The sequence below is a fragment of the Eschscholzia californica genome, unplaced genomic scaffold (genome assembly GCF_041429995.1).
Source record: "Eschscholzia californica isolate CP2 unplaced genomic scaffold, dmEscCali1.0.p SCAF_1, whole genome shotgun sequence".
Taxonomy (NCBI): domain Eukaryota; kingdom Viridiplantae; phylum Streptophyta; class Magnoliopsida; order Ranunculales; family Papaveraceae; genus Eschscholzia; species Eschscholzia californica.
The window spans coordinates 42,007,954-42,025,887 of record NW_028238198.1 but is presented as its reverse complement, the minus strand read 5'-3'; positions in this window follow the sequence as shown (position 1 = coordinate 42,025,887).

The window sequence follows — 17,934 nt, the reverse complement described above, 5'->3', positions numbered from 1 at the left end:
TGAGAAGGAGGTAAATCTAAGCCAACTCTAATAAGAGATTTGCGTCGGTCTCTGAATCGTAGAGGGAGGTCTGCAAAGGTAGAGCCTTATTCTGCCTCGAGGCAAGAGGGAAGGTGGATTCGAGTAAGCGTCATAACCTGAACCCTTGCTATGATCGAAAATCTAAAGTAAAGAGTTCGACTAGAGAAGGTTTGGGGCCTCGAACTTAGATATGTCTGAATAGGACAACAATGACAAGGAAGGCTAGATAGAGCCAAAGATCTGCTTTTCGCACACGAGTTGTTATGTGTCAGAAGATCCGTCAAAATATACACACTCAACAGATATTATTTCCCAAACAACGTACACACACCGTCGTCATCGATCATAACCGGTGCCTTACCAGTGCATCATCTCGGTTGTGCATCAACACAACTCCCCACATATAACCATATCAGGTTTTCCCTAAAAGGGATCGAAGGTCATGTTCTCCAGTCAAAATCTTTAAAGTATTTCCTTAAACTACAAAAGTATCCCATTGACTTGGTCGGAGTGTCTTTTCCCATTTTAACGAGTCCTTCACCTACCTGAGTTTAACCAGAACGTGAAGAAAATTTACAGTGAGATCGAGACGACTTTTTTTTTTTTTTGAGAAATCACTACGATCTACCTTAGTCGTTACAAGGCATTGATACATCATTAAGATGTGATAAGCACGATAACCGCCTAAGTTAAACCAATAATTAAAGAGGTCTAAAGTCCGAGAACATCTACTTTATTTAGTGCATAAATTACATGGGACAAATCTTGGTGATAAACTGCTTCCACCGCGCGAGATTCGATCCCAAGACCTCATGGGCTTAAGAGGGATGTCTTACCACTATACCAAAGGGTGTTGGCTGAGATCGAGACGAATTGATCACCAAGAAGCTACTCGAAAAATCACTTTCCGACATCATCACCACGAAAAAGATTTAAAGCCAAGAGGAAATCTATCGTTATGAGATGCTCAAAAAAAGGACCCTCCACAAATTGGAGAATAAACTCACGTAGAAAAATCAACTAAATACAGAGTCGACCTTGAGGCTAGGCGACTCGGACATAATATTATTATATGTACTTTTTATGCACATACATATCCGGTCTATTTGGACAACAAAGTTGGTAGAGTAGATGGTTAGAGAATCTAAGGTTTAAGGTTTGACTTTTGTCCGATAAATTATTTTAAAATAATTTTTTCTTTTTAATAGGGACACTAAAAGAACAAATGTAGATATCAAATAACCATGTCTATCCAAATCCCAACTTCAAACTTTACTAATGTGTGGTTTAGTAAAACTAATAAAGTGTTAAACACATCTTAATTAATAAAAAGTTTCAAAGATAAATTATAACAAAGACAGAGACTAATATGTGATGTAGGGGGCCGATACCTTCAGAGCCCGTACTTAAACAATACCTTATTTCATATGCAATCTCACTTTCAGCTCTACATTTGTCCTCTTATTTTGTGACCAGTCTCATTATTGGCTTTTTATTTTGTTGTACATTTAAATTTGACTATATCTTGTCTGATCCAATCCAAACTATGTTAGAACTGCTTGTTTATCCCACGTAACCTATCACAAACATAATATCTATTTATGGGCAGTAAACTCTAAAGGATTAGTTTTTCTAAGATTTTTTTAGTCTTCAATCACTAAAGAAAATTTTATTTGGATATCATTTATTTAGTTGGTGAATAAAATAACTTTTATTATCGTATATCGAAAGTAGTTCATATTTTTTTGAGAAATGCTAGATATTATGACAATGGACGATAATGTACAATATCATCTTCATGTTCTCGTATGTCATGCCTTATTTTGTTTACGATTCCAATTCACATAAATTTAGATTGAGTTAGAAAGCTTGTGTGAGAATCATGACAGAAAAAAAAAATTTCGTATTCACTACAACATTGTCGTTAAGTCATAGTTTTTAAGTATATATGCATCGCACGTAAAGAAATCTCATTTGGAAATTGTAAAATAAATGCAAATTAGTTTAAATCTTGGCTCCACTCCGCTTGGTAGAGTTTTTAATTAGTTTTAATACATATGCCCCAAAATATGCAATAAATCATGCATAAACACATAATAGAAACAAATAGTATAAGTTAAGAATGAGAAATTAAACAAAAAAAAATACCTTCACTAGCTAATTGCTTCTTCTTTCTTTTACTCTACTTTCTTCCCCAACTATAGTACTCTAATTAGCTTATAAACTAGAAAACAAAAATCATAGATATGAAATAGCAAGCAAGTTAGTGGAAATAACAGGTTTCACTAATGACAAGAAATTCTTCTCCGAATGGGCGATTCCTGAAATGGTAGATAATGAAATGTGATTCAGAGTGTTAAGAGGAGCTTACAGTTTTAGCGGTGGCTCTAGACAAAGAGACCATATGGTGTGTTATCGAAAAACTAGCCTGCCTATGGACAAAATGGCCCAAAAAGTACAATGATTTGATGAAGGCCATACCGGAACCAGGCTATGTTTGACAAGCGAAACTGTAATCTTATTACTAAGAATGACAATCCTGTAATGTGGTTCCTCATGATTCGAATATATACCTTATTATGTTGTTTAGTTTAATCAAGAACATTTTATGTAGAAACTGATTACGTCTCAAAAGTAATAAGGTTAACCGTATTCTTCTTCAAGTGGTGATTCCTGATACTATTTTGGAACAAATAGAGTTTGGAGTTGATAACAAATTGTAGTGAGAGTTTAAAGTTCAGTATGTGTGCCCTTAGTATAAGTTCAAGATTAATAACTATTAGAGTTACTATTATAACTAAAATTTTCATTTTCGCTTGATTTATAATTTTGGCAGAGGGTTTGATGTAGATTGTTGCGTGTTAGAATTGAAACACTAAACTTTATTCAACTTGAACTTCATGAAATGTGATATTTATAGAGTTGATAGAGAGAGAGAAACTAACTTCTAACAACCTTTAACTACTAACAACTTCATAACTAACTTCATGACAAACTTTAGGAAAGTTTGTTATTATTCTATAGGCACCAACAGTTGTGTTATCTTTGTCTTTGTTTACACCTGAATTGCACTTGTATAAACCATCCTTACACTCGATGTATATACTCTAACATTGCGGAAGAGAAAAAGTAATGGAACCAACCATTAAAACTATGATCAACTAATTAAATAAACCAAAAAAATAATAATAAACGACAAAACGATGAACTCAATAATAAACTTGATTGGCAATTCTTCAAAGATTTGAAAGGGTTTAGACACATCTAGGTAGACACAAACTAGGAAAGAGATACCTTCTAAAGAACTAAATCTTCTTGATTGCCATTACCCTAAATAGAAATATCAAATAAAGAAACTTCTAAACCTTGGACTTGCTAAATAACTACGTTGGAGTTTGCCGAGAGGCCGATCATTGTTATGGCCGAGAGGCCCATGTTGATGGTTTCCATCATACTCCCCGTCCAAGAACAAACCTGCCCCCAAGTGAGACTCAACAATGCGATCCCTAATTCCCACTTCGCACGAAATTTGTCGAAGATTCGAAGAAGACAATGATGGACCAAATCACTAGCATAAATCTCATATTGCAAAGAAACTCACAAAAGCAATTGAAGGAAAGAAACTTCCAACAAATTGCGACATCTCCTGTTTTTTTTTTGTTTGATGAAGAAGACCACAAATACCCCATAATATTTCATGGAAAAGTCAACCTTGAATTTCTTCATCCACTTCATCACTCTTTCTTTTACTTCCCGCCTAAGAACAACTTAATTATCTTTCCACGTTCATCATCGTGATGCTTATAAACAAAAACTCTATCATAATATGCCAGGTTAGAAATTACATGAAAAAAGTCACCACATGTAATTATCATTATTCCGGTTGAATTATATCGTTTAGTAAGGACCATTGTCTTCACTCGAATATTTCGAGTAGGTGAAAACCCTCTAAAAAACGTTATATCGAACATGTGATGGGCATGAACTTCTACACCCATCTCTATTGCTTCTTTGAGAGAAGAGGCTCCTACAAGGGTGAGCGTGAGCTTCTCAGTACCAATATATGCATCAAATCCAACTAGCCTAACAAGTTTCAATGTGATGTGCTCAGCTATTACGATGGATTTCCATGAGCAGTGTGAGCAAAAATTCCTGCGTGAACAAGAACCTCTCTCAAGAGTTTTCATCAAACTAGGGTTAGTTGCACCTTTCGTTAACACAGTTAAAGCACCTGCATTAGTAACTGAATCAGTACTGAATGGTCTCTCATGTTCTCCTCCTCAATGAGACCTGTCGGGAGTGCCTGGTGTCGCAGTATATGAACTTTCACGGTAAGATGAATTGCCACCCTGCTTGACTTTTAACTGTTTTTGAAGACCCAAGCAAGTAAGTAATTCTCTTTGCAATTCAATGTGTTTGTTACAAACAGCTTTGGTAGGGACCCATGGTTTTTCGTTCACCTCAAAATCTTCTAAAGCATGATCAACTTGCTCTGTAGTTTGTAATCGAGAAGGCGTAATCACAATTTGCACCTTTCGTTTGTGTGCGTTCGATCTCAAGAATTCACGGAGCACTCTAAGTGAAGTTGGAGTAGCAGTAATATCTATAAATGGCGGTGCAACAGTTGTACCTGGACTTGGAGTATTTAGAAGAGGTGATAATACTATAACATCTTCAGACATTGTTGGTATTAGAAAGGTATAGAAATTATGAGTACCCACGTAATGATACAAAATTTCATTAAACTTGTCTTTCTCCTTCTCTCCATAACGAAATATCGGTCTTAGGTTCTCATCTCCATTACTAGACTCCATTGAAACATCCACTCTTGATTCTTTTTTAGATTCCAAAGCAATATCCATATTTTCAAGGTTCGACAACAAGCTGAAGTCAGAAACTTCTTTGAAAGGAGAAATAATATTGTTTTCATCTCCATTACTACATTGAACCAGAACAAAAACTTCTTTGAATGCAAGATAGTACAGGGCCGTGCAGTGGGGGGTGCGGGCCGTGCGCCAGCACAGGGCCCCCACCACAAAGGGCCATTTTCAAGTTATTGGCCATTTATTAACCCTATTAAACCGGGAAGGTTATAGGATTAGCATGAGTTGTGAAGTAGCTCAGCTGGTGCACCGTTCATCTCTTGGGCTAGAGGTCTTGGATTCGAGTGTTACCGGTAGCACTTTCTCTTAATTTTTTTTGGAAGAGGTCACATTGAAACGTTAATGGTCAATGATTCAAGTGGTATAATATACATGTCAAAAAAAAAAAAAAGGTATAATATATAGTATTTTCATCCCAAAGCCAATAAGGACAACAAAACTATTCTCTAACTATCACAAATCTCCTTTCTCTCAGTCTCTCTTGCGACATGATATTTCTGTAATTTTTATCGCAACGCAATTTGTTCTTTGACACATAACTTTCTTTTTAATCCTTATTTTTTTTCTCCTCTCTAAAATTTCTCATTCTTTCTATCATATGAATCTCTATCCAAACTCTCATTATCATTCATAACTAAACTATAATTTAATGTGTGAGATGAAAAAGTTAGCCACAACCTTGACATACACAAAAGCAACCGAATGCGTAAAAAAATTTAGATTTTACGTTTGCTTATACAAGGGGGGCCAACTAAAAAATTTGGCACCTGGCCCCCAGATTCTCAGGCACGGCCCTGCAAGATAGTTAGTCTTTTCTGAAAAACGGTTTTCTGAACTAGGGTTCTCAATTTTATTCCTAAGGTTTATCTGAATTTCAGGAGTTGAAATCAATGAAGAGAAACATGGACTAGGAAGTATTTTGTGATTCGAAACAACTAATTCTTCTTCGGGGATTAAATACAGATCAAATAATTGTTCCGTACATGGTTTCTTCATATCACGAACAAAGTTTAGGTTTGGTGACGGAAAATTACTTCCTTCTTCTTCCTCGAACAATTTTGTTCCTTTTGTGAAGAACTTCTTCTTCAATATCTTCGATCACAGTGACCGAAGTAACGCTGGAGAACTGTCTACTTGATTCAATCTTTATTTCCGCATATGACAGATATTCATCCAAAGTAAGAAAACATACCTGGAGATATTTTTCAATGTAGTCCAATCGTCTATGAAATTTTTTCCTTCATTAGTGAGTCTCCATTGCATTGCATTGAACTGTTCATAGATTCTTTTCGACATATGTTGCTCAACAAAAAAAAACCTTATCTTTGGCATGAACATCTTGATTTCTGAACCAATCTTCCATGTGCTGAATCAGAAATTTATATGAAATTTTTTTTTTTTTTTTTTTGTTAAGGATAGAAATTTATATGAAATTGATCATCAAAGAGTGGAACTTTAGAGACTTCATGAATTTTTCTTTCATCTTTACGATTAATATAGAATTGACGTGCATCTCGACTAGGATCCCAACATAAATGTGGAAAACATTTCCAACATTCAAGAAGAGACGTAACCTCTTAACAAAAAAAAAAAAAAGAAGAGACGTAACCATAAAAAAAATTCATCTGTTCCTAGATTCTTCTAGCTCTGAATCCAGCTGATGTAGATTGTTGCGGAAGCGTAAAAGTAATGGAATCCACCATTAAAGCTATGATCAACTAATTAAAACACCGATAAAATAATAATAAACGATAAACTTAATTATAAACTTGATTGATAAATCTTCAAAGATCTGAATAACAAAGACAAATTGGACTCCCTTTTATCGGGTTTAGACACATCTAGGTAGACACAAACTAAGAAAGAGATAACTTCTAAAGAACTAAATCTTCTTGATTGCCATTATCCTAAATAGAAATATCAAATAAAGAAACTTCTAAACCTTGGACTTGCTACATAACTGTGTTGGAGTTTGCCGAGAGGCCCATGTTGATGGTCTTCATCTGGGTTTTTTCGAATGTAAAAACAAAGTCAAAAGGATTTAGGAGCTGGGGTTTGCAAATGTTTGTTGTACCTTTATAATTTCCTTTAGTGTTAATCTAAGTGTCATTTTGTTAACTAGTTCGACCTCAAATTATATTTTAACGAAGTTCAGTTTCAAAACTTTTTCGTCATCAATATCTTTTCTATCCGCCATCATCATCATTGTCATCATCAATTTACACTAATTTTTTGCTCACAGTTCAGTGAACGGAAAAACTAATTTTCTCACTAACTGTCACTACTCCACTATAACAACAGATATTAAAAGAAATGTGCACAACCAATTTGCACAAAAGACTAAGATATATAAGATAATGGCAATATATTAAGACACTACAGAGTGCAACCACCCCATAAACCCTCTTAATTAGTTACCATTATCTTTCCTAAGTTCAAAATGATATTCATCTACACGGGGATAAGACAAAGGGCATTTTGATTTTTTTCACACTCTGAAAATATCAAACTTTTTTAGAGGACAGTCACACAAAGAGTTACCTGGGTGGTGTTTGTATCAGTAGTTTGTAAGTAGATCCAATAACTTTCTTAGATTTTAAATCGTTAGACCAAAAAAATGCGTATTGTCTTATTAGAGGACAGTCACTCAGGAGATGCTTGTATCGGCTTTCTTTGTAAATAGATCCAATAACTTTCTTACATTCTTAATCGTTAGATAAGGGTTTCTATAGATTTGGTCACTGCAAAATTTCAGATAGTGTTTGAAATTTTCACAAATTTGTATGAATTTGCAATAAATTTCAGCCCACAAACAATGACTAAAAAAAAATTGTTTGGAACTGTACCAATCCGCTGGTTAGAAGAGTTTTTTACTCCAATGTTTAGTTGCAAATGCATATAGTGTCCATGACTTATTTGAATCTATTTAGGTGCTCCAATATTTTTCTTATGAATGAAGGTCTCCTTCTTTTGCCAAGGATAAGTTATAATGTTACAACTTTGTTTTGTAACTTTTGTTCTTTCCATATAACTGTTTTGATTTGACTCTTTTTTTTAGTGTTGCATCTCATTTCAATAAGAAATTGTTAGAACGGTCGCTATTTTATTATCTATTATATAAAACGCAATGTTTTTTGCTGACTAGGACAAACCAAAAGATAAATCTGGCCGTTTGTTCAGTTTGACAATAAATCTTGATGGCTAGATCTCTTACCTCCCTAACAAAAACATAATTTGTTCACCCACTCATTATCACGGTTATCCGTTTTATATATCTCTAAATCATAACCATCTGATTCACTATCTTCAAATCTCAACCCTAACCTATATTACCCTCACAAACCACTCATACAACCTTCTTTAAATGTCCTCTACTAAATAGTCATTATATATAATAAATGTCATTAAAAAATTTATATAACTTCTACTCTCTAAAAAATTGAAAAATTAAAAAAAGTTCTGTGATTTTTAGAGTTAATGATGATTTAGTATACCCTTTATACTCAGAAATACTAAAAGGTTCCATGATTTTTCATATTATAAAACATGATTTTTGGATTATGAGAAATTTGGTCAAACATATGGAAAATGGTGACGTCCAGCCTTTAGATAGATTGCTATTATTATCACCACATTATATTTATATATAATAGATATGTTATATATATATATATATATATATATGTCATTAAAATAGAAATAAAACCTCTCACATCTACTTCTCTTTTTCTCTCTAATTTTTAATTCTGTTTTTATTTTTCTCATTACTAAATTGTAACTGTCCCTCTTCTTCCTCTTCATCATTAATATAATTTATTATAATAAATATAGGCCATTAAAAATGAAGTAAAACTTCTCATATATACTCCTTATTTCTTCTCTAACTTTTAATTTATGTTTTTATTCTCCATCATTAATAAATTGTAACTCCCCTCTTCTACTTCCTCTTCACCATTATAAATTACAATGAGCTAACAAATCATCTCAGTTTCTTCCAGTGATATCTGTCTCTTCAAGGTATTTATTTGTCTCTCAGATATTGCGATATAGAAATACAAATTTACCTATTTTTCTGACACTATTCTCTCTTACAGGTACACATTTATTTCTCTCATATTATAAGCCAGCAAATACCAATTGGTGTGTCCTTTTCTGATTGTTATTTGTTGTATAAAGGGATTCGTGGACGATGCACTTTCAAAGCGATGTGTATGTAGTTAATATTATATTTTTTTTTAGTTTTTATGTGCGGAGATTTTGTGTTTGTTATGGATTTTAATAGCTATGGTGATTTTTACATAGATTTAAGGCATTTGGTGAAGTCGATGGAATTGAAGTAGCTTGGAATCAATAATAGGAAAGGTAGTACTTTGAAGTGTTTTCTTGACATGTCAATGTGAAATATAGAAATAGTTTATGTAGAAAATTATGAATTTCTTTTTTCTCTTAATAATATCTATTATTAGGTTTGCAATATCCAAACTGATTTTTGTTTTCAAATTCTACAGGTAACACATCCAATCTGTGTTTGTTCTTTTTGTATTTTTGTTTCTTGAGATGTACTTATTAAGAATTCAAACTATTAACTGGGTGAAATATATGTTCTTTTTAATCGTGTTATGGGCTTCTCTCTGCAACCGAGGTGTTTGATAAATTGGATTATTCATTTTAAGAAAACAATGAAATGTTTATTTTATTTTGTAGATTTTTTTAGCAGCTCCAGATTGCAGGATTTTCAATCTTGATAATGTATATTACATACTTTTCCAAGTTTTTCGGTTAATAACTTTTCATCTTCCTCAGTTTTTTTTTTTTTTTGAGAAATAAACGTTAGATTTTCGTATAGTCGAAAAGGGCTAAATAGTTTATGTCAAAAAGTGTAGATCAATTTCTAAACTTACTTCTTATCGTCTATCTAATTTTCATTTGTGGTTAGTATCATCTAACTATTAATTTTATAATTATTCATAAGTTTTTGTTATTTTAGTTTAGAGAATACAGATTTGCAGAGAGTAGTGGAGTTTCCTCTTCAAAGTATTTAGATTTGTAATATTTCTTATCAAGATCTCTCCCTTTCCCTCCCCCTATATACATAAATCTTATTTAGATATGTCAACACAAATATTTAATTTCATAGTCTTTAACGCAAAGGGAAAAGTTAAGGTCTTTTTACTTTCCTTCTTTTTTCTAACATTTGTTAATATTAGTATTCGCTTTAATTTGTTCATTATACTAATTAGTATTATTTTTTATTTATTTTTAATTCGGTAATTTTATCGATTGAACTTCATTTATTCCGAACTAACAACTCAAAATTTTATTTAGCTTAAAAATTCGGCTATTAGTTGTTTATAAAGATCCCATATACTACCAATATTAAAAAAATTCTACAAGTATGTGACAACTAATGTGAAACCCTTTTTTTCATATGAAATTTGAAGCAAGTGACTGAACTTATATAACCTTCAACATAGTTCAATTTAGGATTTTGGTTTGCTAAACAAATCGCTATGACATGTTTTGATGTTGCACTTTACCAGGAGAAATTGAATGAAGTGTGGAGACATACATAAATAAATAAGACATACCTATTAATATTTGTGTATGTCTCTATAAATCGCCTATGAAGTATTTTTTTTTTATCAATGAAACTAGACAAGGAATGATGCACAAATCAAGAACTATACGAAATAATTATGAATTTATGACTTGAAAATAGCATAAAATGTTCATACCAAGTTAAAGGATATAGTAAATTAATCAGAAACATGACCAGCCCATCATGAACAAATGGAACATAAGAATACCAACATAGTGGACTGGACCTTTGTAGTTGCTATTACATAATGAGTCTGATAGTTTCGCCGTGCCGGAGGCACGGGCTATACCTAGTCTATATAACAAAATACAAAAGTTGTGACTAGGACAAGCTGACTAGGATCAAAAAAAGAGAAAAATTGCCAACTAGATTGAAAGATGACACCTTGTACTTTCCCTTCAAACTTCACCTTGTATTTAACCATCCATAGGTGCTTAGACATAATGGTGCTCCATAACCGTCCCAACTAATGGCATTCCATAGCCCATTTAAGATAATGGAATTCCAACCACTTCTCCTCCATAAACCCCCATAAGTGAATTCTAATGGTTTTTAAACCTCCTCTACTCCTCCAATAGTTCAATTCATCTAATTCAATGAATCAAAAAGTTCATGCAACAACTATCCCCGGTAACCTCCCTCTCCTACCTTTTTCTTTCTTCACCCTCCTTAATGTTCATATATTAATGGATTGTTTTAGACTTTTGGTTGCTCTACTTCTCTATAAAATTTTTATTCGATCTCAACTACAACACATGCAGTGTTTGATACATTGTATGAAAGAGTTGTTGAACAATAGCTAGGTGAGATTTTTTTTTTTGCAGCAACCTCATTCAAAATTGGTGATCCGTGTTATTTAAATTTCCATATCTATAGTAGCTGTGTTTTTTTGCGAATAATAGAAAGTACCGGTATAGTTTCTATAATAGTTGTCAATATCAGGTTGATACACAACACAATCCTGGTACGAAGCAGAAGCTCAATTTGTCAAGAAGAAAAGTGAAGAAGGTTAAAATTGTTTCTAATTTGTTTTTCAGTTTCGAATTCATTTTCTTATGGGTTATGGAGATTGAGTTCTTAGTATAGCCTCATTTTTCTATTTAGGTTTAGCATTTTATGAAAAAAGTTTTTGCAGATTGATGATGAATTAAGAAATACTGAACTTCTCAAAAAGTCGGAGCGAAAGACAACTAATAGTTTAATTGTAACAAAGAGGAACAAGGACTTCGATGAAGAATTTTTCTTTCATGCCTAGGATGCTTGCAGGATCGTGATGGTAATTTAAAAGTACTAACTTAATCTTCATGGTTATGATGCATAGAATTTTGAAATCAACTCTATTAATATGTCAATACATATGTACTTTAGAAGCTTATAATTGTGAATTCTATCGTGCTTTGGGTGCAAATTGTTTTCGTGTAAAATACTTTTTAAAAAATTGAGTGGCATTCCGATATGTTTCTTGTAAAAAGTTCCTTTAAAAATTGACTGGTGCATGAATTAGCAATCTCAACAACCACCAGATCAAAATAAAGACAACATCACTCTTTGAATCTTCATTATGATTTGCGAACATATGTAATTGATATTTCATTTCCTATGTTGTAAAATTATCTCAAATCTGCGGCCCCAAATGCTAAAGTTTCTCCAATGTTTATCATTTTGTCTTGCAGGTTAAAACATAATATGGCACTAGTATAAAACAACAAGTAGACATGATAGCACTCCGCCAAAGGAAGTAAAACCAGTTAAACATTTTATTAAACACTACAAATCCAGAAATTCAGTTTTCAAGCACTACAATCGTTGTATCTCCCAGAAATGAAACTACGATGGAAAATCAAATTGGTTCGTGCATAAAATGTTGATTTGCATGAATGTTTATATATCAATGAAAAAATGTAAAGTTTATACGATATTTTTTCCTTATAATTTGGTTAGTGATGATACAAAAATCTGGAAGAATTGTAAAATTTTAGTTAGATAATAGTTGACATATATAATGTTGAAAAATAATGATAATACTTTGAAATAATCGAAAGTAGTTTAGAAAGAATTCAAATTCCTTTGTTACAAAAATATAATCGGATGCATTTTTTGATTTTTGGTTAATTCTTTCTATTTTCTAAAAAATAAGAACCTGAATACGTTTGGCATAAACTATTAAGGTGGTTTAACATTCACCATGCAAACAGAGAATTACCAAGGTTAGGAATCTCCTTAGAATTAAAAATAGACTAACAAATACCAAATCACTTTAAGAAATCTTAAATTATTATCTTCTTCTGCAATCATCCTATGCATAAAGTGTTTTACAAAATAGTTCGTGCCGGAGGCACGGGTCATGCCTAGTGTATATGTTATAATTAATTTTTAACAATTTTGGTAACTAAAAGATTTCTTAAAAAATAATTAAAATTGAATGAAATTTTGGTTGAAAATTTATGAAAGGAAATTTCAAACAAAAATTTTGGTCTATCTAAAATTCAAATATGAAAAGTCAACTTATTTTTTCCTTCTTTGAGAGAATATGTCATTATTTTATTGCTTTGATTTCCAATATCATTTCTTTCCTTCTCTGATTGACCTTTCATTATTATTGATATTGCCTTTTAAGATCAAATCAAATATGACATATTCTCTCTTATTCCTTTGATATTCCTTCTCCATTTTAATCGTTAGATCATTGGTTTTAAATCTAATCCACTCGCTGGATTGTTAAGATTTTGTTGTCAAAATCTAGACCGTCCATTTAGAATGTCGACATTATGTCACATATTAACTTGACTTTCAACACTATAAAAATGGGTCCTTCCCTTTGGTTTAGACACAGAAGAAAATCTACTTCTCTATCTCTTGTCTCTTATTTCTTATACACAATCTTCTTCTCAAATTTTTAGTTCTTTTATTTTCATAAAGTGTCAAGATCTTACAGATCAGAAATACGGAATGCTACTATATTTGTGATTGACTGTTGAATCCTAGAGGCAATCGTCCAATCAACTGCATATCATCTCTGAGAGGATAGCAGGGGCGAATTTTGTCTTAAGGACAACGTGTTGAACACGTGCCTCAGTCGAGTCCTTCACCTTTCACTGTGGTTGCAGGTCTTTTCTCAAGATATAAGACATCCCTGTCTTCATCAAAGTAGATAAGTTATTTTATTTTCATTCAAGTTTATTTGAAACTGATAGAGAAAATTTATTTTCAGTAATATATTTATAACAATCTTAAGACAAAATTCTTCTATCTATTTTTCACCTCTATTTTGTTTTAATTTCTCTGTTTTGATCAAAAGAAAAGAAAACAAATCTTATTTACCAAGTTGCTTATTTGTTTAATATGGGCTACAAAATGAGCTTTGAGAAACCAGAAAAATTTGATAGCCAAAACTTTAAAAGATGACAACAAAAATGATTACTTTTTCTGACCACCCTCAATATTCACACACCCTCAACATTCATTGGGGAAAATGAATCGGGAAAATTCGGGGCTGAAGAGGCATGAAAAAAAAACTTACTACTTATGTAGGAATTATATTTTAAATTGTCTTGGCAACACTCTATATGATATCTATTGTCAAACAAAATCTGCTAAAGAGTTGTGGGATTCCGTGCAACAAAAATATATTTCTGAAGATGCAGGAATCAAAAAATTTGTAGTCAGATGGTTCCTCGATTTCAAAAAGGAAGATGCTAAATCAGTTGTTGAGCAATTCCAGGAACTCCGGTTAATCATAAACAAAATAATGACATAAGGAATGGTGATTGATGAAGCCTTTCAAGTTGCTCCAGTAATAGAGAAAGTACTCGCCAACTGGAGTTAATGTAAGAAAAAATTACGTCATAAATGGAAGGATATAGATATGCAATATCTAATCCTTCAAATCAGAGTAGTCGAAGAACACCTCAAACGGGAGAAAAATGAAGTTGTTGCATCTTTGATTTCTAAAGCTCATTTGGTTGAAGAAAAGAAAAGGTTTATTAACTTTAAACCTCATATCTCGCGAAACAAAGGTAACTCTAAACCTAAGAGGGGTACCACTAACGCTAAAGAAGGACCTTGTTTTGTATGTGGCAAACCCGGACATATAGCTAAATATTGTAGACACCGGAAAACTAATAATAACAAAAAACCTAAACCTAATATTGCTAATTTAGTTGAAACAGAGAATTTTTGTGTTGTGGTCACTGAAGTTAACTTAGTGACCAATGTGAAGGACTGGTGGATGGATACAGGGGCCACCAAACATATTTGTTCATCTAGAGAGATCTTTACCTCATATACTCCAATAAAAGATGGAGAAAAATTGTACATGGGTAACTCTTTTTCCTCTATTATTGTAGGCAAGGGAAAGGTGGTCCTGAATCTCACCTCTGAAAAAAACATGACTCTGAATGATGTCCTTAACGTCCCCGATATTCGGAAGAATCGAATCTCTGTTTCAGTTCTTGACAAGAAAGAGTTTAAACTTGTAATAGAGTTTGACAAAGTTATTCTCACCAAGGGAGAGATTATGTGGGGAAAGGTTATGCCACTGAGGGCTTATTTAAATTAAATGTCCTTGACTCTGAAATGAATAAAGCATGTACTTCTGCATACTCTATTGAATTATCTAATATGAACGTATGGCATGGTAGACTGTGACACATTAGTTCCTCTTCACTTCAACTACTAATAAATCTAGGATATTTACCTAAAGAAAAATTCAAAGCTGGAGATAAATGTGCAATCTGTGTAGAATCCAAGCTAAAAATGAAAACATTTAAAAATGTAGACAAAACGACTAATAAACCTCTAGAACTAATTCACACTATCATGCGAGACTTAAAATTTACTCCAACTAGAGGAGAAAAAAAACTACTACATAACTTTTATAGATGACCATTCTAGGTATTGTCATTTATACCTACTACATAATAAACATGAAGTATTAGATGTATTTAAAACTTATAAATTGGAAGTAGAAAATCAACTGAATAAGACAATAAATACTTAGATCAGATAGAGGAGGAGAATATATAGGAGACTTGTTCTCGGAATTCTGCAAGAATAATAGAATAATACATCAAACAACCGCTCCTACTCACCTCAATCTAATAAAGTGGCAGAAAGAAAAAATAGAACACTAAAAGAAATGATGAATTTTGTGTTAATAAGTTCAGGGCTACCCTACAACCAGGGGCGGCCCGTGACCAAAGCCACCAAAGCGGTCGCTTTGGGCCCCAAATAATCAAGGGCCTCATGTTTCTTATTTCGTATGTAACTTTCGAAAAACTAATTATACTTTAAACCAATTTCAAACATATCTTAAGGTGTAGCTTAATGGTAAAGAGTTTAGATCTTTAATAAAAGGTCAAGGGTTCGATTCCTACTCTTTGAATTGTTTAAATTTTTTCTAATATCCATTGTATGGGGCCCCAATTTTTAATTTCGCTTGGGGCCTCCGATATACTTGGGCCGGCCCTGCCTACAACTTGTGGGGGAAGTTATTCTTTCTGTTATGTGTTGAATAGGGTACCTTCTAAAAAACAACAAATTATGAAATGTGGAAAGGACGAAAACCAAGTTTTAAACACCTGAAGGTGTTGGGGTGCCTAGCCAAAGTAGCAATTCCTTTTTCGAAAAAGACAAAGATAGGTCCCAAAACCGTAGATAGTATTTTCATAGGTTTTGCAGAAAATAGTAATGCATATCGCTTCTTAGTTTTCAACTCTTTGGTTTCAAGCATAAGTTAAAATACTATAATAAAATCTAGAAATGTTAAATTCTTTGAAACCACATTTCCTAAGAAACTTAAAACCCTTAAAAGAAATGAACTAAAAATGAATGTATTGCCTTCTAGTAGTCGTCCTGCTCCCACAATATAAGATGAACCTAGAAGAGGTAAGAGGGTTCAGATAGAAAAACCTTCGACCCTGACTTCATATCTTTCTTAACATAAGATGAGCCACTAACCTAGAGTCAAGCAATGACTTCTCCAGATGTACCCTTCTGAAAAGAGGATGTATTAAGTGAAATGAACTGTATTATTCAAAACCAAACCTGGGAACTAGTTGACCTTCCTCCAGGTAGTAAAAGACTAGGAGTAAATGTATATTTAAAAGAAAACAAAAACCAGATGGGGCCATAGAAAAATACATTCCTAGGTTGGTAGCTAAAGGCTACAGGCAAAAAGAAGGACTAGACTTCTTTGATATTTACCTCAATAAGAACTCTTATAGCAATAACTGCCCTATACAACCTAGAAGTACATCAGATGGATGTCAAAACTGCATTCCTTAACGGCGAACTTGACGAAGAGATCTATATGGATCAACCTGAGGGGTTTGTAGTAAAAAGACTCGAACACAAAGTATGCAAACTTTCTTGTACGGGTTAAAGCAAGCTCCTAAACACAATGGCATGAAAAATTTGATCAAGTCATAATATCTAATGATTTTAAGATCAAGGAGTCACACTTTTGTGTGTATACTAAATGCATTAATGGGTTTTATGTGATTGCGTGCTTATATGTTGATGATATGTTAATATTAAGAACTTCTCTAGATGTAACCAATACTACTAAGGACATGTTCACTAAAAAACTTCAAATAGAAGATCTAGGACCTGCTGATGTAATATTAGGGATTAAAATCATAAGAAAATCATACGGTATTATCTTAAGTCAAAACCACTACATTGAAAGTGTGCTTAAGAAGTTTGGCCAGTTTGACTCGTCTCCGGCTAAGACACCCTTTGACCATACAACCAACTTAAAGAAAAATAAAGGTGAACCCATATCTCACCTAGAGTATTCCCAAGTCATCGGGAACTTAATGTATATAATGAAATGCACTAAGCCAAATATAACATATGCAGTAAGCAGGCTTAGCAGATATACCTGCAATCTTGACCAGACTCACTGGGATGCTCTAATTAGAGGATTGAGATACTGAAAGTATACTCTTTCTCACAGTCTTCATTATTTGCATTATCCTGCTGTGTTGGAAGGATATAGTGATGCAAACTAGATCTCTGATTCAGAAGATTCTAAATCTACTAGTGGATATGTTTTCACACTTGGTGCGGCAGCTATAGCTTGAAAATCCTCTAAGCAAACTTGTATAGCGTGATCCACGATGGAATCAGAATTCATTGCACTAGACAAAATGGTAGAAGAAGCTGAGTGGTTGAGAAGTTTCTCAGTGGACATACCGCTTTGGCCTAAACTAGTGCCTTCGGTTCTGATTCACTATGATTCTCAAGATGCCATAGCTAAGGCTACAAACAACATTTACAATGGGAAGTCTATACATATTCGTCGTAGGCATAACACTGTTAAACAATTGTTATCTAATAGAGTAATATCCATAGATTATGTAAGGTCTAAGAATAACCTTGCAAATCCTTTGACAAAAGGATTATCGAGAGAAGTAACACATGAGATGT